Genomic DNA, 27599 nt, shown 5'->3' with positions numbered 1-27599 from the left:
ACCGAAATCAGTCGTGGCGACTGAGAACTTTAATCCGTGAGTCATGCACTCACACACACACACACACACACACACACACACACACACACACACACACACACACACACACACCTATTTTGAAAATAGGAGATCTACAAGCTCACAATGTGTGTGCGCTGCGACACATTGTGAGCATGTAGATCTGCTATTTTTGAAAAATGTAGACTAATTTTGATAAATCTAGCACAAAAATCTTTTCAGGCGGAGGTTCGCGGGCAAATACATAATCAATTAGGGGTTCTTTGACATCAAAAGGTTTGAGACACACTGTTCCAGACAGCTCTGCCTCCTACAGCGCCATGTGGTCAAAAGCTGTTTTTGGGCGGGGTTTGTGTGATTCACACAGAGCCGACATCACCCTTAGCGTCACTTCCTGTCCACAGTGATCAGCTGAAGGTCAAACACAGAGATATCTAACATTTGAAAAGGGAAACGCTCGGGTGACACAGTGGTAAAGTCCCTGCCCACCACCACGGAGGTTGTGGGTTCGAATCCACCGTGGTGCAACCGGCTTTGTCGGGCGTCTATGCGAACACAATTGGCCTGCGTTGGGGGAAGGGAAGCCGGTGGGGGCTCCTCACTGGGCACAACAGCAGTGACAACACAGAAATGTGTGTGGGGAGGAATCAATTGGCTTAACAACTAAATTGGGGAGAAAAAGGGGTAAAAAAATTAAAAGGGAAATAGAATGCAAAATCTATTTGAAAAAGTGTGACAATCGGCCTTCCTGAACCCATTCACACCTCAATCCACCTCACCTGGCCTCACTAATCTGCCCTCAACCTAGAGTGGTTTGCAGCGAAATAATGACATCAGGTGTAATGTTTATTTACTATCACAGTGGAAAATAACTGGCCTGAGCCAGCAGGTGCCTCTCCTCTCACTCTCCTCCTTCATACTCCCTTCACACTGGAAAGCCTCTTCTCATTCCCCATACATCAGTTTTGTGTTCTGCAGGTGAGGTGCTACAGATCAGTGTGATCGTAAAGACAAACTGATGGATCCTTCCTAGGTCTGTTTTGACATATCAGGCATTTGGTATGGGCACCAACTATAATTTTCTATTCCACGCATATGACAAAATACTGAATTACTGCTGAATTATGGTGACATGGATTTGGATATTGTACAATAGTCATCTATTTTAGAGCATAAATTGTGAGCAAAGACAGGTTGAGAACAGCGAATATGCCTGTGGGACTGTGTGATAAATAGATGCACATTGGGATAGGCGGTATGCTCTTGGCTGAGTAACAAAAGTGAAATCATGCTGTGGCCTATTTTTTGTTGCCAAAACCATACTCCCCAGACCTGTAAAAGACACAGAGAGAGGGGGAGAGAGAGAGAGCATCATGCAAAGCTGTCAGTGAAGCTCAATGTATACCTATTATACGCTGAAAACAGCTGATCTACAAGCAGACAACGCGTTGCATCAGCGACGCGTTGTCTGTGAGCTTGTAGATCAGCTATGTTTAGTGCACGACACATGGTACGCCGGAGCATAAATTGGGCATGAGTAGGTCCACTCTTCGAAGGATTGCAAAGACAAACAGAGCGGAACGAAGGCATAACAGAGCATCACAACACAAACAGAGTGAAGAGTAGCCTATTGTTCCCCTTGGCTTCAGGCATCTGACTACCCTCTCAGAGCCTGCCAAACCGGTTAACCACATGAACCCCAGCGTCCCTGTTCTGAAAATAGCAGATCTACAAGCTCCCAAGCAAAATTGCCGATTTGCATCGCGCTGTGAGCTTGTAGATCGGCTATTCTCTGCAAAGATTTAGTGTAGCGAGTATAGAGCCCTGAGGGACTGCGATCAACGAAGTGTACAGAGTTTAAGTGGTTAAAGCCTCATTTATACTTAATTGTATAGCGTTGAATTTTAATATCCAATCCACAACAGGTCACGATGCAACTTATTGTGAGCTTGTAGATCGGCTATTTTCAGTGCGTAACACTGTCGTACAACAAACGTAAAGTAGCCTACATTACGCATTACTCACATAAGAGACCATTCGGGGGGGGGGAAATATTAAAATTGTGTGCAGAATAATTTCAATTAGCTGTTTAATTCAATAATAATATGCAAGGCATACAGTTCTGGTTTTTGACGCAATGCCTATTTAGATAATTGCTGAGGCAGTGTATTTCTAGACTGTACTATATCACTCTACAAACAGAAAGCAATGTGCTTTGCACCACGCTGCTTGCCCAGCGTTTCCAGTGTTATTGCCAACCAGCATGTTCAGGTTTTGGTACCCAGCATTGGCCGGGTTATTGCATGGGTGAAATAGGCTCTCCCTCTCTCTCTCCAACCTCTCTCTCTCTCCCTCCCACCTCTCTCTCCCTCTCTAACTCTCTTACTCTCTGTCTCTGTCTGCCTGTCTGCCTGTCTGCCTGTCTGTCTGTCTGCCTGTCTGTCTCTTTCGCTCTCTCACTCTCTCGCTGAGCGAGCTCTCCATTGCCTAACATGATTTGTACTGACGTCGAGGATCTCCATATATGGCCATATGACATCAGACACAACAGAAGCCGTTGCCTAATAATGCTGACATGGCCAAATCAGCTCTCATCTGCGATGTGCAAACATTTCTCTACTTCTGTCCATATTTGGAATCAGCGTTAATTATAGGTTATGTCCATATTTGGGCATAATCTGTCCACACTTGTGCATGGCAAATTGTGCTGACGTCAACCGTTGCCAAGCAATTCTGATTTGCACATTGGGCTTGGGCATGTCCATATTTGAGCATAATCCGATATGTGTGTGTGTGTGTGTGTGTGTGTGTGTGTGGGGGGGGGGGGTGCTGAAGGACATTTTTGCAATAGCGTCACTGATTACTGAACTGAAGGATAAAACAATCCAGAAGCAGAAACATATTTTGGCTACTTCATACATTTTAACATCTCTATTATTATTATTATTATTATTATTATTATTATTATTATTATTATTATTATTATTATTATTATTATTATTATTATTATTATCATTTACCATTCACAATATGGCTTTGTGGTAAGACAAAGTATGGATCCTTTGAAGCTGAAAAAAGTAATGCCCCTAGAGGAAGAACATGTACAGTACCTGAAGATACTCTTTAGTGCATTATTCTAGTTGAAAACTGGAAATGTGTAGATGTGATGTGCCATGCAGTTGTATATGTACGAGTGTGACAGAGCAAGGAATGTGAAATCAGTGTCCTATAATATGCTCAACAAAATTTCACAAGATACCTTGCAGTTGAAGTAGTATAAAAAGTAAGTACCGTGTATGCATATATACCTCTCCTCGTATCTCATATCTTTCCACATTCCCAGCCATCAAGCCAAGCGTGTTGTGGGTTATGAAGAATGCACAGTTACGGTTAATTCATGTAAAAAGAAGAAGTGTCTCTTTAAGAGTAAGTGAGTGGAGGGAGAGCCGTAGGGGCCATGAAGAGAGGCCAGTCTCTTGTTTTATCATGAGAGCTGAGGTAATGTGATAGCTAGGGTGAGACCGGCCCTGTCACTCTCTAGCCTTTCCTTTACGTCTCTGTCTGCGCATGGTACAATAATACTCCCTCTAGCCCCCCCACCCCCCCGGTCTCACCTCACATTATTCATTTACCATGCTGCAAATAATTACAATCATGATCTTTATCAGAAATGATCACATGAAAGTCACAGTCCAATAATGTTGTATAATGGATTCTTTCAGTCGAGGGTGACGAAAGTGCTTCTAAGTTTAGGTCAGTCATATTGGACTGAGAAGGAATTCGGAATTGTGTGAGCGACACTCACGCAATCACACAACAAACCGTGAATTAGTCTTACTGCTGCTGTCATAGGTTGTGCATTCTGTGAAATCATTATTGACACAGATAATGTCAATAATGTCATGTAAAGCTTCAGAATTCACAGACAAGAGTGTGCCATGTAGATATTTACAGTAGTTTTCAAAAGGGTATGGAAGGGTGCCACTTGACATCCTCTCATTTCAGTAGAGACACAGATACCAAAGTGATTGGATCACAAGGTGGGTGGGGACAGATCAATAAAACAGTCAATGAAGAGAAAGGTGCATAGAATTACTCACAACATGAAATAACATCTATTTGACGCCGACATGGAAAACAACATAGCTGCTGAAGAGGAGTAATTTAGATCAAATTAACTCAAGAGACATATGGTACAGTATAATCATCATAACTAGAAAAATGCGCTCCTCTGAGTTGTGGGTTGCAGCCGTCAGGACACAGGGAAGCTGGGGGGGAATAGCATTTTTATAACATGAGGAACAACTTTACGCATTTGTGGTGACCCTCTGGGCAGAAGTGAACGTGCATGTGTAGGTGAAAGAGGCCCCTCAACATGCGATTCCAATTTGGGGATGACTGGATGTTGCGTTCATGATATAATATAAAGCCAATTACAGGCAAACAGTAGTATAGAATATCAAAACCCTGGTTGATGGTCTTTGTCACATGACTCACAACATCATTTGTACCAAATTTGGTTGGGTTGGGGGGGGGGGGGGTCATGTTTGTGCAACAAACAGTAGGCCCCACCCACAAATTTGTGAAGGCAAATATAGGCAAACGGTATGCGGTATCAAAACCTTGTTTGATCTAAGTGGTTAAGCCTCACCACAGAATTCCAAAGATGTTTTGGCTTTGGATAAATAAAAATAAGTGCTGTAGCAAACAAGGGCTCGTTTTATTAACATGTTTTGTTCAACCAGATAATCTTCATAAAACTTTTATTAGTCTCAGGAGGTCAGACCCATCGTCTTATGTCATCACTTCCAGCATTGGAGGGTTTGAATCGCGACTCAGCATGTTTGGGTTTTGCCAGAGAATGACTCAGGTAAAAGCCTCTGGTTAGCTGGGCTGGAGGTCTGTGGCTGGCCAATTCATGTCCTTAAAATATCTCAATAGTTGTGCACCAAATGTGAGATATCTATCTAATCATATTATGACTAGTACAAAATTACACTTTAAAAAAGCACAGCTTTGAAATTCATGGTTGATATATAAACAAACGTGTGTAATTAATGTCATACAACAAAGCATGATACTGTAAATAAGGCTTATGCTAACCCCAGACCTTATTTTCTTCATGAATTTTAAACCACATGATAAAATTAAAAAATAATACAAAAACATTGACATTGACATTTGGCGAGGGAACACATCGTGAACACATTCTAGGGTTTAGAACTACAAAACTGTAGCACACTATTCAGTGTGTGTGACTGTCATACTGTCAGACAAAGTATAAATCAGGCTTCCGTGGTTAACGAAATGAAGGAGGCTAGCTGGTTTTAGCTATATTTTTGCGTTTTTTTTAATGAGCTGTGCAGTTGTGTGTGCTCATGTTTTGGTTGGCAGGCTTGGTGTTTCAAGAGAGATCAGGCGCAGGTGTTCAGGGTCAGGATTAACAGGCAGTGGACAGGCGTCAGGCAGGGTGCCTGAAATCGTTGCTGTCAGGTGGAAACAATTTTGCAAAAACATATTTGCATGAAAGCTAACAATATTATAAAGAAAATATTGTATTGTGAGGACACCCAAAGAAGAACACCATGGACTGCTCAGTTAAAGAGAAGCCATTAAAGAAACGGCCAGATGTTGGCACTTGTCCAGGGAAAGTGACAGAGAGAACAGCTGCACAGCCCATTTACAGTAAGCATTAGTTAGGATCCCATAAAATATACATTTGGCCCCATTTGTTTCCTTTAGAGCGGGTGCATATAACATCAAGGTGTGGTCTGCATGCAGTAGCCTGTAGGCCACTGCACCATAAAATCCTTAATTCTTATGCTCTGAGATGAATAAACACTGATGATTTTCACTGTTCGTGCAGCGCCATGAGTTAGACCAGACCTACTGTACCTAGTTTGTCACCATTTATCCCCACCCACCCCCACCATAAAACAGGCCTAGCTTTGTGCAATAAATAGATGCTTATATAAGTAGCCTACTGACAAAAAAGCGCAATGGCATCTCTGTCTTATTGATGAATGTTGTTGTTATGTAAAGGGGCATGCCAGCAAATAGAGCACTTTCCACAATATGCAGCCCCCCACCGCCCAGCAATCTAATATACAGTGCATGCATTCGCACACACACCAACTGGCTCACCCTCTAGGCCACATTCCAACAATCACAGTTACTTCCAGCTGAGCCCCCCCCCTCGCTCTCTCTCACACACGCACGCACGCACACACACACACACACACACACACACACACACACACACACACACACACACACACACACACACACACACACACACACACACACACACACACACACACACACACACACACTAGCTCTCCCATCTCCCTACTCTGAGACTGAAGTTTGCCTTAGGATTATTTACACAGTGTGCATATTGCTTCTGCTTTTCACCACTTAGGCCCTATGTACTTCGTCGTGAGCTGAGTAGCAAAATTCTACAAGCTCACAACGCTCCGCAATGCGCCGCGTTTTGAGCTTGAAGATCTGCAATTTCTTTAACAATTTGGGGATTTATTCAATTTATGTATTTATTTTGCCCAAAATAGGGATACCAGGTTGAAAGTGGTTAATGTGCCATTTATGTGTTAGCTAGTCCATGGCGCAGGCAGTGATTGAATTTTGGGAGGGCCCTGCATTGACTGGCTTCCACATGGCTGCTTGGCAAAATTAGGTTACTGGGGATCAAAGTCTGTTTGAATGTGAGGTGATAATCAATAGACGTTTTTCACAGTTTGTTCAGGTGTCAAAAATCTGTGGAAAACAGACTGGCATAAATGTTTGTCAACTGAATTTTATCAACAGTTCAACACATGCAGAAACCTATCAATTATATCAGTCTTGCATCAAATAGTGCATGGAATATTTCATTTGCTAATAAACACATATTTGAGATATTAATCATGTTCAATGAGCTAAGATGATGTTACTTCCAGCTGAGGTCTCCACCCTCCCTGGACAGGACTGCCAAACCTTATTCTTGGCATTACCAGAATATTAATCCTGATCAGGGTTCAATTGGTAAAAGAAACAGGGGGCCATTTTCTTAACCACTTAAGCCCTAATTTTAAATTGTGATCTGATCAAACATAGCAAATGAACCCTGGTCCTGATTCTGAGCACCTTCTGTTGAAATTTTGTTAAACAAAGAATGGATATGGACGTGACTCGGTATGTGATAGCTATTTATATTCTTTCATTGCCATCCAAACAGTTGCTAGTGCTAAAGTTTTGAAAAGAGCAGTCGAGGGGTGGTTGAGAAGCAGTCAGAAATATATAATTCTTGGAATGTACAGTATGTGTATGATATCAGGTTTTTCTTCCTTTTTACTGTATATTTATGTGACTCATGTGATGTCAGTCTTTCCTGTGCTGACCAATGCCTAGTACCACCAGGACTGCGATGTAAATAAGTCATTAAGACTTTACTCACTTGAATCCTTGCATCCCTTTTCTAGGAGGAACATTTGCAAAAAATTGCAGATCTACAAGCTCACAATGCATCATAACGCAACACGCTTTGAGCTTGTGAATCGTCTCTTTTCGGTGAAGAGATTTTGTTTAGAGGGGATAAAAAAGAGACGGATTAATTTACTAAGTGTAGAGGGTTTAAGTGTACAAGTCTGTGCAATAAAAGCAATCAGTAATTGAGGCCATTTCTAAGTACACCTGTATTGTAGACTTAGACCCTTACTGTATGTAACGGTGAGAAAAACAATTTGCACCAAGGAATTGAATACCATGACAATATGGGTTTGGCTGTTTACACTATTGGGCTCGGTCTGTTAACATTTTGTCAGAGCATGTTGCTCACTAGAGGAAAGGCGGTGCAGATATTCTGCATGAGATAAGGAGAGCAGTAGTTATAATGTTTAATACATCATTCTCCTGCTTAGCTTCATTATTTCTCCAAATTCCTATATAATGGCAATACATTGTAGGACATACAAGAACTGGTTCCAGTTAAGGTGTGGCATGAAACAGGAAAATAACAATTTAGAAGGCATAGGGCCGTGACAGGACAATTACACTTTACAAGACAAACCTTATGTCTAATTCTCTCTTTGCTTGCATCACCATTACACATGAGCACTGTATGAAAGCACTCAAGCCATGCATGCGCCAGACAATTAAGTGAAACTGTTGAAGATTCAATTTCAACAATTTAAAGTGAATTATTATAGTTCATTGATTATAGTGAATGCATTGAGCATCACTGCTACAAATGAATCGACTCCTTTTTCCATTAAATAGGAGCAGCGTGCATGGCCTTCTCTGCACTGTAATTTCGCAATGAGAATTGTTTGTAGCACGGGAAAATGATTGTGTGGAAAAATAAAACTCCAAAAACTTAAATGCGGCGAAGCCTGCTGAGCTAATTCAGGAGACAACTCAAAGCAGCGCTAACTCCTGAACAGGTGATCAATCACCTGCACATCTCATCTGATTGGGGCGGGATGTTTAAACTCTTTCTACTTGCCGCTACTTTGCCATCTTGCTGCTTCCACCCCAGCATCCACCTTTTCTATATGGTTCCCTTAGGGGGGGTTTGCGTTCCTTGTAATCTGTTTTGCTGAATATGTATTTATTATAATATGTTCATGGTTATAGTGAGTGAACGAATTGAGAGAGAGCCTTGATGCCAAAATATGCTTATACATATTTATGCTCAATAAATATTATATTTATGCTCAATAAATATATTTATTTCAATCCAAGAGTTGTCTGACTGAACTTAAAAATGGTCACCAGCCTTGTACTGCTTGATTCAGCCAGGAATTAGGCAAAAAAAAGGTCCCATTTCTAGATTTTAATTTTATTTGTTACACTTATAACTTATAGGCCTAAAGACTTAGAATAAGTCTTTAAATGGGTTGTACTCCCTCCCTCAAAATGTACTTGTTTTTCAGAGCGCTCACAGACAAGCACTCACTGTAAAGCACTGTAAAGCGCTCACTGTAAATCATTATTTACAGTGAGTGACACGGTCATGCAACAGACAGACTATGAATGAGGCCTTACACACGTGTACGTGACACCGTAGGATGCATGTGACATGATAACTTTCTCTGACAACCGCACTACTCATTTTCAGGGGTAACGTTTATTGTACAAAGCATACTCTACATCTACCTTACTATTTCCAAAAGAAGCTTACAGATTGTTCTACTAACACCAAAGTTTGACATGGTCCATTCTTTTGGACTTGTTTTGACTATAAATAAACCTGCAGTTGTGTACAGTATCACAGATATGAAAGGATGCTCAATCACCATGCTGGAAGACTTAACCACTGAAGCCTTTTTTTTCTCTCAACACCAAATCTCTTTGCCGAAAAAAAGCTAATCTTCGAGCTCACAACACGTCACAACATGACGTGAGAAAAACTGTCCATAAGACCTGCAGGAGACCTTTCTTGGCATAATTTCACAACACATAAACGAGGTAGCATGATACATATTTAGATCATTACATTTTGTTCTCATTAGATTTGTTCTACTTGTTCTTTTAGACATTGTGCCATATAACAATCCTAAATAACCTTGGGGAATGAAGGGTGAGGTGCATGGGGGCATGTCATGGTTGTTGTTTTCGTTTTTTCTCTGGTGAAACTTTATGTTATAAATGATATGATAACTTATTTTTATCATACTGATTAATGTATGTATCTGTCCATCCCTGGGAATCTTATTTAGGGATTTTAATTTACTTCCTTAGCCTACACAGCGTGCACAAGAATTGTAGCGTTGATCGGCCCTGATTGCTACATTAGTCGCGGGCAGACACACAGACAGAGAGACAGACCATAAAAATGTATATTGTCATCATTATGTACAGCAGTGTTAATGTAGGTTACTGTATGTGATCCCCTGCAAAATGTACTTCAGTAGAGTGGTAAGCTGCACACAAAAGCACGAGAGGGGGAAAAAATGTAATGCTCATGGTGAATAGCTCATATTGCAGTGTAGTCAGCATTCATCACAAATATATAACCACACCCCACAGAGACTCAAAGTGTGGTGCCCGTCACGAGGCAAGAAAATATTTTAGGACCTCTAGATTGAATAAAGGACTGATGTTAGGCACACTGTCTTGTTTATTTTATTTCATCTTTACAGCCTGGGGCAGCTATACTCCCTGGTGCCTGAGTACCTGCTCCAGCTCTAAAGCCTGATTTATGCTCCATAGTACAACGCTGTCACGCACTGAAAATAGCAGATCTAGACAACGTGTCACGATGCAACGCGTTGGAGCTTGGAGATCGGTTATTGTCAGCAGGGGACAGGGCAGGACAGCGCGGGACAGCGTCATACGACGGAGCATACAGTACACGATGTGAACATCATTTGTTGCTGTCGGGGTGGAAAACCTGATATGTTCAAAACTGTTACTATTCAGGATTCAAATTCAAAAGTAGCAAAAATAGCAGATCTACAAGCTCGGCTATAGGGCATAGCAGTGGCGGCCATTTTGTGGTGCCACATATAGAAAACCCATTTATTCTTCCCATAGAGATTTCCGAAAATATTTATATAAATTATTTTAAGCCTGGAACCAAGCCATCCAGGCTCCCGGTGAATCATGACCATAAAACATTTGATTCTGTGTCAAAAAATATTAGATATTATATACTATACTATATACTATATTTAATATTAAATATAGTATATAATATATTTAAATATTCAAATATGTGACACTGAAGTATGTTGAAGTAGTAGGGTATTAATTCATTCAATCCGGGAACGCATCTGTGTCATTTTAGATTTTAGCTACCATTATTTTATACTTTGGCTATTAAAAAATTGCAGATATACAAGCTCATAGCCCGGCACCGAGTGCAGCGCTATGAGCATGTAGATCTGCTATGTTTTTTTAAATCGTGAAAATGTTTGTAAATCTTTGAATATATATTGTTTTTTAATGCCAACATTTGTAACTCAAACCTGTGCTTCTGGGCGGGGGTCCCTGGAACTAAATATTTTGAGATGGGGGGGCTCCGGCTAAATACATATCATTTTGGGGGGTCCTTGACATGAAAAAGTTTGAGAACCACTGATATAGCAACGTTAGGATTCAGAAGACATTTGTAGATGCGTTCCCGGATTGAATGGGTTAATTTACAAAAACAATTAAATGAAATAAGACTCTGAAATGTGAGAGGTTTTTGCCCAACACCAGTTGGGTTTGAATCCAGCACCTTTCGTGCCGTGACGCAACAGTACTAAACACTGAGTCACTATGCAACCTGATGTGGCACTACACACGTTCCAGGGATGTGGTTACATTTTGTGGGTTCATATGTAAGGGCACGGACACACCGCACTTTAATTCTACCTATGAGGGTGGATTCTGCCAATGCTTTTCAATGGGAATGGCGTGGTTTGATGGTCTTGCGCATCTTTCTGTGTGTCGCGCACACCTTGCGTTTATGCGTTCTATACGCCATGTCTATTTGAAGCAGATAAATGCTCGAGACAGACGCTGCTTTTCCCCCTCTGTCCAATCGGGTGAGTCGAAGGCGGACCGTCCCAAGACTCTGGAAGCGACATGGTGCTTGCGATAGAGCAACTGCGGGCTACGGGGAGGGTCCTGAAAGTGAGTGACAGGTGCGTCACTGGTTATTGGGACAGAATTCGCTGCAAGCTACGTTTTTTAGAATGCGCTAGCTGCAAAAAACTGTCGGCTGCGCACAACCTAAACCAGAGTTTATCAGCCGGCAGCCATAGTTTGGTGTGACTGTGCCCTTAGTGTAAAAATTCTGTTTCAGAACGTTTGCTAGAAAGATATTACTGATTTGGCTTCAAGTTGTACGTTCATTATTATTATTTAAACGTTCCATTTTATGGTGCATTTATAGATTCGGCCTGTTAATGTGTGTTCCGCATAAGCATTAACATAATTATTTCATGAGGTGACCCAAGTCCTGTGTCACAACATCTCCTTGTTATTTCCAAAGTGCTATCAAAAAAGCAGAAATTCCTCAAAAGCTGTTTTTGGAAGAAATAAAATAATATCATTATTAAGTTATACTTACACTGTTGGCCCTTGACACTCTTAGAATGTCAGCTGCAATAGCAAGGGTTTTCCAACTGCACACTTTCTGTAAAAAAGAAAAGAAAAGATAAAGTTGTTATTTTCCAAAGTGAAATATATGTATTATTTTAGAGATGTGACATATTGTTGCAACAATGTCATTACTATATGAAAGTGCTGTAATGCACTCTATATTTGGGTACAGATGGGACAAGTAACTGCAACTGAAAGTGTACATGGATCACAGGAAAAGGACAGGTTGTTTCTTCAAAATGTCTTCTAAAGTTTTCTGAAAAACTTATGTTGCTATAATTCAGTGGTGCTCAAACTTTTTCATGTCAAGGACCCCAAAATATATTTTGTTTCAGGGACCCCCATAAAGATTTGAGTAAGAAATGTTCAATTTGAAAAAATATATATATTAAAAAATGTGCACAGATTTTCATGATTAAAAAAATATTTTAGATCTACAAGCTCGTAGTGACATGCTATGAGCTTGTATATCTGCAATTTTTGAATAGCCAAAGTCTAAAAATCTAAAATGACACTTTTCCGGGTTTAATGGGTTAAATAAAAAGGCAAATATCGTGTGATCAACTACTATATATACTGGAATGTTCTGTTTTAAAGATAATAAAAAATTGCATTGAAGACACAAGGTTTCAATTTTAGTGGTACTAAGCTAAGGACCATGGAACACACTATATGATGATGTGTAAGGGTGACACAGCGATTTAACTGCCCATGAAAGCTCATTCTCACATTAAGCTATTTGATTGTTACAGAGAATACTAGCAATGAGTACAGATAAGAAAGGGGGAGGTAAGACAAGGGAATGTAAAAGAAGGGATATGTTGTTGGCCATTTTCCTTAACCGCAAGTATAAAACTGACTGGCAGGCTTGAGAATTTCTCTCACTTGTCCTGACAAGACCTCTCTATCTTAAATAATTATGCTTTTGTAGACACTGGAGTCCCTAAAAGTCCCCAAATGCGTCCGAAGTTCTGAATAACATGGAATTTAAGCAAATGTTGCCATGCAACCAATTTAATTCCAAGCAGTTAGCAGAGTTTTGACTAATTGCTAAGCTGCACATTTATTTTAGGCTTTTTCTAAAATACATGACATGAGACATGAGATCATGACATCAGAACTAGTAAAGACATCTAGATGTCATTACATTCATGACTAAATATTAGAACTGGATAGCTCTGCTTACCATTGCAAATAATTGCAACCAGTGCAAATCATTTTGGTGCCTTGAAAAGACCAACCCAAAAGTGAATGTGGTTTTAACTTCATTAAAGCCGAAAAGAACAAAAAAAATAGAAATGGAAAATTTAAGATGACAATATGCACTTTAACCTCATGGCTATTATACAATCTTGGCTATATATGTGATATGACAAGATATGACATTAAGCCCATTTTGTTTTAAACCTATTACTGTCAAAATATGAATGGAGCTGATTGCAGGTCCCAGAACCTTCCACCAATAGTTTATGTGCAAATTAGATAAATGCTCTGTGTAGTCTACAGTTGGTTGGGAGAATGCTCAGTAAGAATAAGTGTACACTCTAATCTAAAGTGTATACTGTAGGTGTCAACTGCTAATAGGTGTTTCCTTGATTTACGGCTTTGAAGGCTAAAGTAATACATGACAAGCATCTTAACAGAATAATGCATTATTAGTGTAATTACTGACATCACTAACAGCGCTTTCTACTTTGACCTCTTAAACCCTATATACTTGGTTGACTGGGGTACCCCAGGGGTCTATACTTGATCCCCTACTTTTTTCCTTCTACACCAAATCGCTTTACCGATAATAGGAAACGTATAAGCTCACGATGCGTTGCATTACGATGCGTTGTGAGATTGTAGATCATCTATTTTTGAAACAATTTAGAAACGTTTATAAACTTTTTTGATTTTTGTCTCCGCCAGGCCGAAAGGCATGGCGAGAGAGTATGTTTTGCACCCCTTTTTCCAAAACACATTTTTTGACAGTACTCCTGCAGATTTTGTCCAAACATCACGCAAATCAGTACACAGTATCTCTATAGTCATTAAACAAAACCGGTATTTCAGATTTTTCATATTCCATCCTGATTGGCTAAAAATGGCTTTCAAAGTTTGCAGGAGTGCTTTGTTTTGAACAAAATGCCTCAAATCATGATCACAGCATGCAATTTCCCTGAAATTCTGCATGCACATTACCACTATGTCGAGGAAGAAATACCACTTCAAACTTTTCAAATCAGCCTCATGGTGGCGCTATAACAGGCCGATTCGTGTTTTTACCTATAACTGCACCGATCTGTACAAAACTTTGTATGCGCACTCCCTAGAGGCCAAGGAAAAACCTTTTCCCTGCATTTTTCACATCTGCCTTTTATAGCGCCACCAAGAGGCCAACTTATGTAAAACACATTTTTTTATATTACTCATTCCCATTTTATCCAAATTTCACGCAAATGGGTACACATGATCTCTATAGTCATGTGATCAAGACAGATCTGTTTGATTTTTCATATTCCGTCCTGATTGGCTAAGATTAATATCTAAAGTTTGCAGTAGTGCCTTGTTTGGAACAAAAATGCCGCAAATCATGAACGCAGCGTCTGATTGCGGTGAAACTTTCCACGCACATTCACACTATGTTGAGGAACAAATGCCACCAACATTGTTTTGTTGTATAGCGCCACCAGCAGGTCAACTTTAGCTAAACACATTTTTAGAACAAAATAGCTCAAATCATGATTGCAGTGTCCGAATGCTGTGCATGGCCTAGGAAGAAATGGCACCATTTTCACATTGGCCTATTATAGTGCCACCAGGAGGCCAAAATAACCTACCTGACCTGGCGGAGACCTGTGCTCCAAGGAGCACTTTTTCTAGTTTATTTTCAAACATTTTATGAAAATAAGTGATTCATGGCTGGATGCCCATATATATTTTTTCTTATTGACAGTTTTACTTATCTTTTGCAAATAAACACCTCAGCTTTGGATTTTGACTCAAGCCATCTGTCTTTTCTATGTACTTCAATCAATAAACCCACATGTAACCTAACCACTTAAGCTTATACTTTGTCGTACGAATAGCGTAATTATCCGATCTATAATAGCTGATCTTTCTACAAGCTCACAACGCATCTTCTTTAATGGTCTTCTATAGCATCCAGCAGCAATCACATAGTAGATCAGTGTCACTCTCCAGCAATGGCCATATACAGACAGTATTCCAGTCAGAAGATTGCTCTGTGTGTGGCTCGTTATTGTTGCAAGCAAGAAAGAAAGGAATTGGTAAATGTCACTGTGCACTATCGAGAGGAATCAATATAAATCAAGTGTTCCCACCTAGATTAAGGCCTAATTTATGCAAAAACAACCGTGATGCACAACATTGCATTCTTCACTTGTAAATCAGTTATCTTCGGCAAGCGACAATGTCGTGAGACGAAGCATAAATGAGGCTTTAGGCCTATTTCCATGTAGTGAGTCATTGCTGCGAGCTCACCCCATCCTACGTCAGAAACATATAAGATGTAGGTCGCAGTCTGAGTGGCCTTCAGCAGTCAGTGCTTGGCATTGCATTATGCAAGATTTTGCGCCTGCTGAAAGACGTCACTTACGTCACTTTCTATCACCTGGTTCCCTACAATTCCCAATTCAAAAGTCTGCCTCCTTTGAATGTCACCTCTTGTCCTTGAGGATTGCTGCGAAAATAGAGCCACAAAATGAAGTAGTGAGCCTCTCTGGGCACATGTTATCAGACAGTTACACTACTATATCCATATACACCATAATAGTTTACCATATCTATACACTGAGGACACGTCTAAATAGATAGCCTGAGTCTATCAGAGATGCGTGTCTGGGATCTCTCTCCCACACGACTCTGGGAGGTTGTCAGATAACAGGTTTTGATTTGTAAAAAAAAAAAAAAAAGAACAGAGGGTGGAATTTTCTTAACCACTTAAACCCAACTAACTGAAAAAACATTAGGACAAATTTACCCAAAATAGGGATGCCGGGGATAGAATCTAGACTACATTTCCCAAATGGAAATGCATGTACGTATTTTTTTCAGTGCAGAAGCAGGGATAAAACTCCCCACCGGCCATAAAAAATGAATGACCAGAGGCAAGAGGAATGGGTTTTGCCCCCATCCCCCCCAGCAAATCGAACCCTGCAGATAACACCTTCACTTCACCAATGACGTGTCAGCTGACACTGTATCCACTGGATTACCCAGGATTCTTGTCACATGAGGTGAAGCACCGCCATCTCATTTGATTCTATGGGGATAAATGAATTAGAGCTGTTGTATCCTATCAGCGACCCTGCATTCAATCATCAGATTGAAGTCATTTATTATTATGGTTATCATCAAAGCGCCTGGGATGTACCCACGGTCACTTCAGTTCTCTCCCTGTTGACCCGAGAGCCGCCAGAGTTGCGTCAAAGAATTCCCAGCATATTTCTCCTCTTGGGCCTTGGGCCTGAACACAGTCAATTTCACAATTACACTTTGTGGAAAGACCTGAAGTCATTTAAGGGGATTCTTTCATGTGTTTCACCTCAGAGGGAATTTTTGTGCAAAACATTATTTAACTTTTTGAATTCTGTGACCAATTATAATTCCTTTCTTCAAAACAAAAACATTTCATGAAAGGCAATTATAGTCAGTTGTATCATAGATTTTCCAATCGCTACTTTAAATATGAAAATGAGAAATTAATCATTGTTTCCTTGAAATATCAAAGCAAGGTCTTAAAACTATTTCAATACATAACCTTAACCAAAACTGTGTAAAACTAGGAAATGATGTGGCTCCTGTACTGGGATCTTCCTAGAAATGGTTCCAGTGTGGACCCCGGTCGTGGCACACACACACACACACACACACACACACACACACACACACACACACACACACACACACACACACACACACACACACACACACACACACACACACACACACACACACACAAACACACACAAACAGTCATAGATGACCATGCCATAATTGATTACATTGATTACAGTTGTCTGATCTCGTCAGTCTGACCGATCCTTAGCTCGTGAATATCGATGATAAACAAAACAACTGTACGCATTATTATTATTTATTACGCTTATTTTACGCTTTGCTGTATGATGGCATTGAGGTCCGAAAACATCAGCAAATATCAGATCTACATGCTCACATGCGACGTGTTGTGAGCATGTAGACACTCTATTTCTGGCACGCAACACCGGTGAGCAACAAACTACAAATCAGTCTTTAGCGTTCCAACTGAATTCAATGTCATAAAATGTAATACGGTAAATGGGCCGAATTTGCTGTCTCGCGTTAAAATAATTTTAGTGTAACGTGAATCATACAAATAGCAATATGGTCTCACAACTGTTTGCTCAACGTTTCATATTACCCTCTCATCATATTCAGCCCTGAATGTGAAAGTCACTGGCAGATAGATGCCTGTTTATGTCCCTCAGTACACCAGTCATTCATTATGGAAAACAACGATAGGCAGTGTTCTTCTTTCTTCATTTGTCCAAAAGAGAGCCTGGTGGGGGTGAGGTCTGAGTATGCTCGATGCTTTTTTGTGATAAGCAAGCGTCTGTGTTTAGTGTTCCTCATCTCAATGGCTGCATTCCCCCTGCTCCAATGCAACGGGTCACACTGAGTCACAAGGCCAGCCAGTGATGACAATGGCACGTTTGTGCATAGGGCAGAGCTACGGGCATCCCGTCTGATGTGAAGGGATGAGATGGTGCAAGGTGGTCGATTGAGAGAGTCGCGCGTGTGTGTGTGTGTGTGCGTGCGTGCATTTTCAACCACTTTCAACCTGGTGTCCTTATTTTTGTGCATGTCAAAAATAGCAGATCTACAAGCTCACAAGTTGCAACGTGTGCTTGTAGATCAGCTATTTTTGCCAAATTTGGAATAGTGGTTAGTGGTTAAATTAAATAAAGTTCAGTTTATGTGCTTATCTTTTTATATATATGTGATTTGTGTTCATTTTCATTTATTTGATTTCTTGTAAGTTAAGGCTTTCAAATTGATTAGAAAATGTTGCACCTTTTCGCCAAAATATCGTTCAAAACATAATCTATTGTCTAGGACTCTCCAAGAGCAGGATTGCTATTGGCCCCAACAGTCATAGCTCTAGTGTATGAATGTCTGTCTGTCTGCACGTCTTGTCAGCTTGTCTGCGTGTCTGTCTTGTTGCCTGTTAAACAAGGATGTTTGTTTCTGCAACAGTTGAGTGTTTGCACGTATCAACTACCAATCACAGCTTTAGCTAATTTCTTCAGCTCTTTATTGTCTCCGCCAGGCTGGACAGCCGAAGGCCAGACCAAAGAAAGCTGGAGACATGTTTTTGCCCCTATATCCATCAGTCCATCCATCCGTGTGTCAGTGTGTCTGTGAACAGCTAATCTCAGGCACTGTTGGACCGATCGGCGAAGCTTTGCATGCACGCTCCCAGTAGGCCCAGGAAGAACCTCTACCCAAAGTTTTTCATGGTTCCTCGCGTTTTTTGCAAAATACAATTTTTGATACTATTCCTACAGATTTTGTCCAAAACACATGCAAATTGGTACACATTATCACTGTTGATGATGATGGAGCTTATGCAAAAACAAATTTCACACACTTCTTTACACCTGTAAACCAGTGATGTGACAATAAAGTTGATTACATATTATCTCCAGAGTCATGTGACCAAGTCCTATCAGTCAGATTTTTCAGATTGCATTCTAGTTGGCTATAACTGGCTTCCAATTTGCAGGCCCTAGGTAGACAACCCAGGCTGGCGGAGATCTGTGCTCCCGGGAGCACACTATAGTTTTGATATCCGTCAGCATTATTTTTCTGGCTGTTCAATGACACCATACAAGCAATTTCAGTAGTGTCATAAGCATTCTTATCAATACTCAAATAGCGTCACCAACATTATACTCATTTGGGTCATGACAGATAAGATAAACGTTTCCTGCAACAGAAGGAAACTGTGAGTTCGACATCCCACAGACACTAATCAAGGGGTAGAATTTCTTGAAACTCAACTAAGCGTCGCCTTCAGTGTTGCAAACCCTGTCAATTTAAAAAGTATCGCTGTAATGTACCCAACTTGTCAACAGCACATATACGTGAGTGTGTGTAAAATACTTTATAAGGATGGATGACAGAAGCTACTGTACCATCCAATGTGAGTGACGGATGGAATCCTCTTGAGCAAATATATAGCTATTCATTAGGCCTATTTTCAGTGGAATAAGACTAAATTCAAAAGCGCCCACATACAAATAAATGACACATCTCATATTGGAAGAGACTATCAATTATTTGGACAGGTAGAACTATGCTGTACACAGTAAAAAAAAGTGTTCATTTAATTCGGAAAGTGTACAAATGAATAAATAAACACTGAGGATTTTACTATGTACTGAATGTGAATTATAACCTTACAGGATAATATTTTTACAACATACGCAGTACTATTATTTATACAAGTACTTTGATATGCATTGCAACAAAAGGGAGCAGCACTACTGGACCACTGTATATGGGCCACCAAAAACAAAAGCAAAAGTTGACATAGTGATAACTCAATATCAATTTAGCAGGGAAAACTAGACCCAGATGCCTCAGAACAAGCTATCATACTGTTATGATCTTCAGCTTTCAGCCACATGCATTCCAAATTGCTTAAATATTGCAATGACATGGTCTGTCCCATAAATCATTTTTTTCTCTTTGCTTTTTGTTTCTGTTATTCATTTTATGTTAGAATTGTAACATTCAAAGGTACCCCCCCCCCCCCCCCCCCCCCACACACACACCCAAACACACACCAGGGCACGCATAAATACAAATCACAAGTGGACCGCCATATGAATAGGATCTACTTATGTGGCCGTTTACCCTGTCATCTGTTTATAGGGATCATGCCATTTACTCCGATCTTGCCAGAATGTCTGCCAAAAGCTTAAATTGTAAATTGGACATGAAGTTAAATTCTGCCCTCTTCTTCACACTTTGCATGTTACGTGTAGCTTTGAATTTGCTTTGAGACAGGTAGGAGGCTTCTGTTGGAACGCCTCTATAGAACAACCGGGGTGACATGCATGGGCAGCCGTACAACTTGATTACAAGCACACACACACACACACACACACACACACACACACACACACACACACACACACACACACACACACACACACACACACACACACACACACACACACACACACAGGCATACTGTACGCACACGCTCACACATTTACACTTACTTTCACTGACTGTCTTCTGCCACTACACAACACCTCTCTCTCCGGTGGTAGTCCTGAGCAAGACCTCCTCCTCATCCTCCTCCTCATCCACCCTCCCATGACCGCTGTTATGTGTGTGGAATGGAACACAAAGATGCTCTGTTAAGTCCCCTCTGCTCTGCCCTGAGTGCAGGGAGGAAGCTCCTCTTATATGCAGTCCCCAGAAACACAGTCAGTCCCTATGTCTGACTGGCAGCACCGATTACAAGAAAGAGAGAGAGAGAGAGAGAGGGGGGGGGGGGGGGGGGAGGGAGTTGAGAGGAGGGAGGGAGTAGGAAGAGAATAAGGGGGGGGGGGGTGAGAGGGGAGCAGAGAAAGAGATACAGAAGAGAGAGCAAGCGAAAGGAAGACAGAGACACGAAGAGAGTGAATCGGCAACAGAAATTAATTGTTCTAAAGTGTTGTAGATTTATTGCCGGATATTCAGACTGAATGGCCGATTCGTTCACCTCTTGTGAACAATGAGTGAATGATGAAAAATAAGCAGTGAATAGTGATTTAAAGTTCTGGAAATAGGCTAGTAGATTTATGGAAGACTGACAGATAACTTAATCCTTACAGACACACCGAATGTGGCGGTCACATTGGAGGCTGTCCTTAGAAAATGAATTGGATCCGTCGCCTTGACATCCGTCACCGGATTTGGTGGCTGCACCACCATGCCACGCCCTAAATTAGTTCAGTCCAACAGACAGCGATAATTATTGTTTTTTGTTTCTTTTTAGGCATATTTATTTTCAATAATAAACAGACAAAAAACAACAACAATGGCATTTTCTTAGTTCTCCATGCACCAGCGGCTAGGAGCCTGATACTTTAGCAGAATATCTGACAAGGATTAAAGACCCAAAACATGTACAGATGCTGAACCAGCTGATTCAGAGCAACACCTTGTGTTAATATATATTATAGAGCAATGTACTGTAGCAATGCCAGGGAGTTGGTTTAGAGACAGATGTTTTAAATGTTGTTCAAAACATCATCACATAGACAGGAAGAGAGTGAATCAGAAACGGAAATTAATTGAAATGTTGTAGATTTATTGCCTGGAATTCAGACTGAATGGCCGATTCCTTATACCATGTGTGAACAATGAAGTGGAGAAATAAGTAGTGAATAGCGATTTAAAGCTCTGGAAACAGCCTAATATATTTCTGGAAGACTGACAGATAACTTAATCTTCACAGACACACCAAATCCTGTGGTCGCATTAGATGCTCTCCATAGAAAATTAACTGGATCAGTCGACTTGACATCCGTTTCCAGATTTGGTGTCTGTACCACCATGCCACGCCCTAAATTAGACAGACAGCACTAATTTCTTAGTTCTCCATGCACCGGTGCTGGCGGTGGCTGACACTTTGGCCCCAATACTTGACCAGGATTAAAGACCCAAAACACATACATACAAATGCTGAACCAGCTGATTCAGACAGCACCATGTGTGAATATTTTATTATAGACTACTATAGTTAATGTGCTGTAGCAATGAAGAAGCCAGTGAGATGGTTTGGAGATTTAGAGGTTTTGAATGATCTGCAATTGACCCTATTCACCTGGCGGCCATTTTGCACTTGCATCACACTCTGTGGGTTATAATGTCTTTACTGTATCACTTGGTCATTAATGATTAACCTACAATAGACTGCTCAATTTTATGGCAGCTAACATTAGCCCTACTGTACAACAAAGATATAGAGATAATGTCGCCAACCGTGATAGTGCACCTTTAAATCACTCCAGAGTAATACCTTTACTATAGTAGGCAACAGAGGAGATTTACAGTTACAAGTACCTCTGGTAGCCTACTTTACTGTAGTACAAATTAATGCAATGTTCAAGTCCAAAGTGTATTCACCTACAACAGTGGTTCTCAACCAGTGGTCCTCGGTCCCCAGCTAAATGATGGAGAGTTGGTAACCAAATGTCCATTTGATCCTTATAGATCTTTAACTCTTGAGACTCTCAATAGTTAAATTATTGTTAAACATCTGCATTACTTAATTTACAAAAAGTCTACAGAGAATGTAGAATAATTGTTATTTTGATCAAGTCTGCCAGTTATCTCTCCTATGGTACCACATCAATACAGCATGGAATTGTGGACAAAATCTTATCCAACGATAACAAAATGTTCTTGGGTCTGAGTCAGGCTAGTCTCGCGTGGCCAGACTGTTGCCTCCCACAATTTTCAAATGTTTCCGGTCATACAGTCTGGGACTCGGAAGCTCTGATCACGATTAACATATGAATCGGATGTGAAGCCTCCTCCCCACTTCTGTTTCGTCTTTACAGTTGCGCAAATGTATCCGAATATAAATCAAAATCATCGAAGTATATTTAGCTTGCTGCTTAGCAGAAATGGAAATTAAAAAATAAAATGTAAAGATATTTTGAAATATATTTTCGGGAATGGAAGTGCCAGTTTCCTCAATCGGATTTTGGGAGGTGTAGTTCCAGACTCTATACAGCATTCGGAGATTGTGGAATAGTTGTCAGGCTACGCAAGACTAGAGTCAGGCTAAATCTCATCAATGGTGGTCCGTGCTGGCTCAAATGCCGAATAAATAACGGACCTTGTTATGAAAAGGGTTGAAAACCACCAAGATGTTAACTTCCACTAAAACAAAGTGTGTTGTTCTTTGCCACTATGTCAGCCCTGCTGGAGTGGACGCAGAGGTTAAAGGTTCAAGGAGGTCAAACTCAACATAGGTTTGCTGGATCGTTGCTCTCCTTGTTTTCATGTCCTCAAACGTTACTTAACTGACAGGATATAACGGACCATTTCACAATAACAAAACGATTAGCTAATGATGCTCTGTTGAAACTTCCTTATGAGGCATTTATGTGATGTGTAATGACATTCATGCTGAGCTGCCTTGTCAAGAATGTCTATATGTTTGTTGGTAACAACTTTGGTTACCAAGCAACTAACTTTGGCTTTTATACAGTATATGTATATATATATATATATTGTGGATCTCTAATTCTTATTATGAATCTGTCATTATAGGCATGTACAGTATATATCTGTGTGCGTGTGTGTGTGTGTGTGTGTGTGTGTGTGTGTGTGTGTGTGTGTGTGTGTGTGTGTGTGTGTGTGTGTGTGTGTGTGCGCGTGCGTGCGTGCGTGCGTGCGTGCGTGCGTGAACTTAGTGAGGGCCCACTCCCACTATGGGGGGATGTGATTAGCCGTCATTTGAGAAGCTGTTCCCTGTCATCCATCATTGAGTTGACTGTCAGTGGCCTCTGGCAGCTTAGTTAAACCGCATTACCCTTAAGGATCATTTATACTTCGTTGAAAATCTGTTATTTATGGCGAGTGATACCACCATGCGACAAAGGATAAATTACACTGCACTCACACCAGCGGCAATAACAAGAGAAAGCAACCGGTTACATTAATTTAACCTTTTGCAGCCCTTCTGTAGCTTAAAGCACTCCAACTATATTGTTCACTTTCCTCATTGAAAGCATAAAAAAGTGTAGTTTTAGAATTTTTACATTTCTGTAACATTTCACAATCACTAAATGTGACTAAAAGCAACAGTATGGCCCTAATCTCTCTGAAATATGGCTGGCAGTGAACGTTCACAGGTTAAATAAATGAAATGTCATGTTAGATGCAGTTTGTTTGGGGATAAATGCCACTGTTGTCCCCTACTGACCCAGAAGTGGTTGGCAGATCAATTTGTCATGTTACTGTATATGTTCTGTAGACTATGTAGTATCTTGTGCTATAGACCACAAGCAGGTTTCCTATATGGGATAACAAAGTAACTGATCTTTTCTAGCTGATCGTAGGAGGTCGTATAATAACTGGAAAACATTACAGCAACTTAGAACTCCTGTTGCTGTAAGACAGGTGTACATTTAGGAGCTTACACGGGGAATTGCTGCAAAGAACTTGTTGTGATGTAGGCTACCATTGTCCCCCTATGATCTTGCAGGCGTCTTCCATTTCTTTATCTAAAAGCTGACTTGGCAGCAACTTGAGAGAGGGACATGTTCCCTTGTTATGACATTACCAAGTTTCAAATTTCTGCTTTCTCAAGGGTTACTCCCTTTAATCATTGCCACTCCTCAGACTCCTTAAACTTGATTGTACCCAATATCACATCGTAATGGAAATCTAACATCAATCTGCCTTGCTTTCTGTTTCATTGTTTTATTATCTATATCAATACCTAAATATTCTGTTATTTATCATCTTTGTCACATTTGTGCAATATGACTCACCAAGTAAAATGCATGTACAGAAGATGACATTGATGTTTCCTCTCTGATATTATCAGGAAAGCATTCCTTCTGTTACTAAGCAGCATACTATGTTGCTGGGTATTCCCCCTGTTACTGTCCTAGGCTCCAGGAAATAAATATTTGAATATTTCTTAGGAAAACAGTGTTTTGATTGTGTAAGTCATATGTATTGAAGTTGTCACCACTCTGTTAGAGCAAACATAAATATGTGCTTGATTGATTGATTGAATACTTTATTAGACAGAAATGCAAGCAGCACGAGTACAGTCATACACTTGGTCTAAAAGGATAACACAAAAAAGTCCTGTGGACTTGTTTCCATTGAGCGTGAGCGTCAGACAATGCTTTATTCTTATTCAGTTTTATTCTAGCAAAAAAAACATCATGCTTACTGCTAGTTGACTTTGTATGGTGTAGGGAGGGTTCAGGAACAGCATCAATCTAATATGTCTAATCTATTTTGCTATCAGTAGCACTCAGGAGATTCCAGCAAAGCATTGTGGGATTTATCCACCATTTTTGCTTTGATTTATTGATGTCTAAGGGCCTGAATGTGAGCTGGTTTTATTTTGTTGGGTGAACTACACACACATAAATCCTGTATTCTCTCTGTGTCTGTGAATCCTAAACGGCACCTCTGTTTGACACCCTAATATTTGTACATGTATCTCTATTACTCTGTGTTTTCGAATCCCCCTTTCTCTCTCTCTCTGCTGCATGAACCTCCGCCCCTCTGCCCCATCTGCCTCCCTACTGTTAAACCCCCACAGCCCCTCAACCCCTCCCTGTACCGTCTCTCTCCCTCTCCGTCTCTCACTCTATCGCCCTCTCTTTCTCTCTCAAGCATATAACGCACGTACATCTACAGTATGTATGTACACACACACACACACACACACACACACACACACACACACACACACACACACACACACACACACACACACACACACACACACACACACACACACACACACACACACACACACACACACACACACACAGATAATACACACGCAACTTCATCCATTTCTAATCCTGTCAAGGAATAATAATAATGATAGTAATAATAGGAGAAATTGTGGAAAGATGCCACAAATTAACCTCATCCTGTTTCGGCTACTGAGTACTGAACATGTCTCTTTCTTTCTCTCTGTTTAACTGTGCAGAATCACATTCATAAATAGACACACAGCTAATGAAAAAATATATCAGATGAGCTCTGGGAGAAGATTCTTAATCAATTTTCATGTCATTTTTCCTGTCGAGCAGTAGGCAGTGCACTGCAGGGGCAAATATTAAAATGCCCCTCTCTGCCAGTGTAGAGCTACAATTTGTCCGCTCATCCTGGTGCCTGCAGAGCCGAGCTCCACGGGATGTGTGCACCTCCCACCGCACATTCACATTCAATGTCTGGCAAAAGCCAGTCAGCAGTACTGAACACCTGATCCAACATGATAGTGCTTTTACTCTCTCATCTTCGTCCATAGGCTTATGGCCTGGTCTACACACACACACGCACACGCGCGCACACACACACACACACACACACACACACACACACACACACACACACACACACACACACACACACACACACACACACACTCTCGATGCATCCTCCTGTTGTCCTGCACTATATACATTATTCACCTACACTCATTGCATGCCACAATATGCATTCTATATGAATCAAGGATGATATCAAGGAGAAGATGTGTTATCGCCAGGCAAAGGCAGCTTGTCTGCCTGCCCAGAGCTAGAAGGGTGGAGGAGGGGGGGGGGGGGGGGGGGTAGAGAAGCTGCCCGCCTGCCATCTCTGAACATCACCTTCCCCATCTGAGCACAACATAAAGGCTTCTTCAGAAAATAATAATTTTAAAAAACTGTTACACACTTCCACAGAAACTGGCTACCCCACCCCCTGAAAACAAAGGGAGTCCAAAGGAGGCCATTCACTCGGTGATTGCAAAACAAGGTGTGTGTGTGTGTGTGTGTGTGTGTGTGTGTGTGTGTGTGTGTGTGTGTGTGTGTGTGTGTGTGTGTGTGTGTGTGTGTGTGTGTGTGTGTGTGCGTGTGCGTGTGTAGGCTGAGAGGGAAAATAAAATAGCCAGCCTTACCGTATTCACAATCCGGCATCCATTCATGAAGGATACTGCAGACTAAACCCTTGCAGGGAGAGAAAGGCTGTGTGCAATCCACCCTTTTTAGTCCTGCTGCTGTTTCAACATCCTTCCACCTCTCATTGTATCAGCCTCACATATACATACACCGCTCTGTCAATACCCCCCTATCCCTGCCTGCCTTATTATTGTCTGTGTTCTATTTCCTCCCTCGTTTGCTCCAAGGCAGTGGAGAGACACTGCAGCGATGGGGGGAGAAGGGCGTGTGTGTGTGTGTGTGTGTGTGTGTGTGTGTGTGTGTGTGTGTGTGTGTGTGTGTGTGTGTGTGTGTGTGTCTGTGTGTCTGTGTGTCTGTGTGTGTGCGAGAGAGAGAGAGAGTGTACACTCGTGCGTGCATGCATGCATGCGTGCATGTGTTTGAGTGTGTCAGAGAGTGAGAGGCAGGGAGAGCGAGTGCAGGAGAGAGATGGAGGGAGGAGTCAGCAGGGGCTAGTAGAGAGAACAGGGAAATGAAACGGCCAGGATTAAATCATGAGAGAAACGTAAAGGGGCTCTGATACTGTAGCCACACCAAGACCACACAACATTATGTGTGCTTTCCTGCTATGTCATAATCAAATGTATACTGGTGATGAGGAGACTCTATCGGTAAGAACGGTAATGTACAGGGCCAATCTGTGTCTTGTTGCACTAGCATTGGTTCTGGTTGTCATTTCATTGATGACTGAAGAAAAAACATGATAGGGAGAGTGAGGAGGAGGGGACATGAGGGGAAAGGAGAGGGTGG

The 27599-nt window shown here is 41.1% G+C and overlaps 1 protein-coding gene across 3 annotated transcripts in view; it reads right to left on the bottom strand.

The window, feature by feature from the left end:
* The window catches only part of gnaz (guanine nucleotide binding protein (G protein), alpha z polypeptide), a 42911-nt gene extending 15835 nt beyond the window's left edge, over positions 1-27076 (bottom strand). Inside the window, exons 1-2 of one of the 3 annotated variants that reach the window (XM_084046884.1) lie at positions 26810-27076; positions 12077-12142 (exon numbers count right to left, since the gene is read on the bottom strand). The gene's annotated coding sequence lies outside the window, so the exon portion shown is untranslated. Of the gene's footprint in view, positions 1-3326; positions 3370-12076; positions 12143-20390; positions 20487-26809 lie in introns of those variants that run through there. The other 2 variants (XM_084046885.1, XM_084046886.1) reach the window with 2 other exon arrangements.
* Positions 27077-27599: the final 523 nt, after the last annotated feature.

Source organism: Gymnoscopelus microlampas, assembly GCF_963454915.1.
Source record: "Gymnoscopelus microlampas genome assembly, chromosome: 21".
In the NCBI taxonomy this organism is placed as follows: Eukaryota; Metazoa; Chordata; class Actinopteri; order Myctophiformes; family Myctophidae; genus Gymnoscopelus; species Gymnoscopelus microlampas.
Note: the sequence above shows the minus strand (reverse complement) of the source record. Positions and strands in the feature narration are given on the sequence as shown.